This window comes from Perna viridis, chromosome 8, assembly GCF_037379345.1.
Source record: "Perna viridis isolate PV_CMFRI_1.1 ecotype Kerala chromosome 8, ASM3737934v1, whole genome shotgun sequence".
Classification (NCBI taxonomy): Eukaryota; Metazoa; Mollusca; class Bivalvia; order Mytilida; family Mytilidae; genus Perna; species Perna viridis.
This window is the reverse complement of record NC_142452.1, coordinates 3,618,392-3,622,966: the sequence shown is the minus strand read 5'-3', so window position 1 is coordinate 3,622,966 and position 4,575 is coordinate 3,618,392.

Below are 4,575 nucleotides of genomic sequence, written 5' to 3'. Positions count from 1 at the left end.
CACTTTAATGACCTTTTTCTATTGTAAATGTGCACTCGAGCGGAAGGTCTGTGAGGATCAGTTTTCAACATAATGGACACCTGGATGTGCAATGTGATGACTAACGGTCTAGTATCGATCGTCATACATGACCTAGTTTGACCTTTTGATGGCAGCTTGTCCAAGACTACGTGACCGGGAGGACCAATAAGGGGGAGCATGGGAACCTTTTGATGTAGGAAAGGAGTTCTTAAAGGTTGAGAGGGGGAAAACGACCTCCAGGTTTCAGTATCGTATTAATTTTCCCATAGACTTCTATAGTGAAGTGCATATTTTTAGGATTTAAAAAAAAAATATGTAAATTGATTCAATAAAACTTTCACTTATGTAGCATTTCTAAGGACATGTGAAAAAATAATTTCACGCAAAGAAAATAGGGTGAGTCTACGAAGATCGGACAGAAAATTAGTCTTGAACTATAAATAGTCATTTTCCCTACTTTCACTTTCGTTTTGCACTCGCCAAACCAACCTATTCAATGGAACATTTTTATATTATTATGTTAGATTTTCTTTTAAAAAAGTTCTTCATCTTACAGTGTGATGTTTGCTCTATTTTATAATTCATTGTTCATATCTTTTGACGAAACATTAGTTTGTAGAGAGGCAAAAAGAAAATGCACTATATTTTTATGGTCCCCATGTTTTGACGTACACCCGCTCAGGGATATGCAATACGATACTGGTACCTCCATAGGTATCCTCATTAAGTATCTTAATTAATGTCAGTATAGTGTAAGCAGATAAATATAAAAAAGGGTGGTGTATTATGACAAGAGTTATCTTTGTTTATATTGATACACTTTTATTATCGTTAATTGGTTTTTAAATAATTTTTTGTAATTTTTTTTTTCTTTTTGTTATTTCATTGACTTTGTGTAAAAATGTCAAATTATGTGGGCACTTTGAATAGATTTTAAATTTTGATTTGAATTTCTTTGTGTTCAATGGATTTTGTAATTTTAATAGATGTCTCAAAGATTAGACAGATGTTTGAAACTTCCCATTTTACTGGTGATTTCAATAGCCCATGTATTGATTTTTAACCGTTTTTATTGTGCTTTATGAATACATTACAGGTGTAAGGACGTGTTGTGCAATGTTTACCCCTCGGACATTAATTTTATCATTGTTTTAATTATTTTGGTTTTAATATTTTTGTATTCAGTTTGAAATTTTGACTAACCACTAAAGATTATCCTGACCGTTGTAAGGTTTACACGTTGTACAATCTGAACTTTAATAGCTTTTGAATGGTGCATTGCCTTTCATTTCAGATTTTTATAGTCGACTCATTCATCACCTATAACAGATGGATTCCACCTTTTCATTTCTATGGGGCTCTATCGGGTAAACCGATTTCTTTTTCATATTTTCAATGTCTACATGTCGCGTGTACTAGATTTGACCCGTTATGGGGGTAAACCATTCAACTAAGGAATTCGTGGTCTGTTTCATTCGCCCATTTTTGTTTAAGTATTGTATGATGTTTTTTATAAAGAGATTGAACTTTTTATTGCCATAGTATAGTTTCAAGTTACTTACACTTTGACCCGTGTTATGTGGCTCTGATAGTAAATATGTTTGTTATGCTGTCGCTAACGGTTTTAATAGGTGTTATCGGTTTTGAGCTACCCTGTATTGTAAGGAGGTCATTCTTTAGTATAGTTTTATTGCACAACAAGATGTTTTTTCTTTTATATTTTATTTACAGTTCATATTCATTGTTCCATTCGTCGGGGTGTCGTCTGTTTTTCGAAACCGGTTCCTGCTCAATTGTCTGTTCCATAAAGTGTTCTTCTTCCCCTTTAAATAACACGATCCGATCTTCTCGTGATTCTGCTTTACTATGAGTTTTCCTTCCGTCCGAGTATCGTTTACGTCAAGGCTTTTTTTCCACTTTATTTAACTTCCGCTTCTTGGCCGACTCGGAAAGGAGATGGACGCACCCGGAACAATAAAGATTTACAAGATAGTCCCCTGTCGAGGGATTCATTTAGAAGAGATCACCAGTCGTGATGCTATACACGTGCAATGGACGACAGAACGTGCACAATGCAAACCAAAGAATGAACTGTCAAAAGAAAATGAGGTCCCACAAAGACCTCGTGGTAGACCAGCTGGAGGAAAGAAAAAAGCCAACCAGAAAACAGATGTGACACCTATAAATGAAACTGTATAGAGAGGAGTTCGGAACAAAGATCGTGTAGCTGTATTAAGAACGTAAAACGTACAACGTCAGAATATATAATACTAGTGGAAACCAGAGCGGAATATCGGGGATCCTTGCATAAGAAACAACGACCTTACGAAATCAAGAAAGATACAAAAGTTCAACAAGATGAATCTTATTGATCTACGATGCCAGAACCTGGCATCAAAAAATGAGGAGCTATATGGAAAATACAACGAACACCACCAGAAGTTTCCGAGGAACGAAAGGAAGAGGAAGTTAAATACAGTGGGGAAAAAAGCCTTGACGTAAACGATACTCGGACGGAAGGAAAACTCATAGTAAAGCAGAATCACGAGAAGATCGGATCGTGTTATTTAAAGGGGAAGAAGAACACTTTGTGGAACAGACAATTGAGCAGGAACCGGTTTCGAAAAACAGACGACACCCCGACGAATGGAACAATGAATATGAATTGTAAATGAAATATAAAAGAACAAACATCTTGTTGTGTAATAAAACTAGACTAAAGAAAGACAGAGTAGCTCAAAACCGATAACACCTATTAAAACCGTTAGCGACAGCATAACAAACCTATTTACTATCAGAGCCTCATAACACGGGTCAGTTTGAGTGTAAGTAACTTGAAAACATACTATAGCAATAAAAAGTTCCTAATTAAAAAAACATCATGCAATAATTGAACAAAAAAGGGCGAAGGAAACAAACTACGAATGAAATTATGGAGAGAAAAATGAAATTCTTTAGTTGAATTGTTTACCCCCATAACGGGTCAAAGCTAGTACACGCGACACGTAAACATTGAAAATATGAAAAAGAAATCGGTTTACCCGATAGAGCCCCATAGAAATGAAAAGGTGGAATCCATCTGTTATAGGTGATGAATAAGTCGACTATAAAAATCTGAAATGAAAGGCAATGCACCATTCAAAAGCTATCAAAGTTCAGATTGTACAACGTGTAAACCTTACAATGGTCAGGATAATCTTTAGTGGTTAGTCAGAATTTCAAACTGAATACAAAAAATATTAAAACAAAAATAATTAAAACAATGATAAAAATTAATGTCCGAGGGGTAAACATTGCACAACACGTCCTTACACCTGTAATGTATTCATAAAGCACAATAAAAACGGTTAAAAATCAATACATGGGCAGTAAAATGGAAAGTTTCAAACATCTGTCTAATCCGTGAGACATCTATTCAAATTACAAAATCCATTGAACACAAAGAAATTCAAATTAAAATTTAATTTGACATTTTTACACAAAGTCAATGAAATAAAAAAAATACAAAAAATAATTAAAAAACCAATTAACGTTAATAAAAGTGTATCAATATAAACAAAGATAACTCTTGTCATTATACACCCTCCCTTTTTTATATTTATCTGCTTACACTATACTGACACTAATTCAGATACTTAATGAGGATACCTATGGAGGTCGTTTTTCCCCTCTCAACCTTTAAGACCCCCCTTTCCTACATCAAAAAGTTCCCATGTTCCTCTTATTGGTCTTCCATCCACTTCCAGTTCCTCCAAGGTCCACATCAGCCCCCCTCCCCCCGGTCACTTCAGGTTCCCCTCTATCCCCCGGTCAATTTTGGTCCCCCACCATCTCCCGGTCATGTAGTTATAAACAAGCTGTCATCAAAAGGTCAAACTAGGTCATGTATGACGATCGATACTAGACCGTTAGTCGTCACATTGCACATCCAGGTGTCCATTATGTTGAAAACTGATCCTCACAGATCTTCCGCTTGAATGCACATTTACAATTGAAAAAGGTCATTAAAGTGGTATAGAGTGACGTCATTGGCTACCCATGTTAAAGATCGATCATTTCACTTAACGTAGGTTTGTTGCTTTAAATCTGGACTCTTACGATTTTTTTAGTTTAACTGAAACTAACAGTGTAGTATCTATCAGTTAAACTGAATAAGGATATTTCTGTACAGAAGTTTTTAAGTCTCTGAAAGGAGGCTGTATTCTAGTTGTTATAGATTACATGAAATTAAATGTACTTGCATTATTATTTTAAAAATCAAAGCAATACAGTTGGTGCCATTATCCTAACAATTCGTGTATTTAGGAGATAGAACGCAAAGAAACTTCTTGCAATATTTTATTTCAAGCAACAATCCATGTGTATTTCGTAAGTACTGCATGGCTCAGAGACTGCAAAATAAACAATAAAATTAGTGAAAGATGATATATTGTTTTATAACAAAACGATTGTGTAAATGTTGGGACTAGTAATATTACTACAAATATTTTGAAAGTAATACATGATATAAAATTAAAAATATAATTTGGATTGAATGGTTAAATTTAGTTCAAA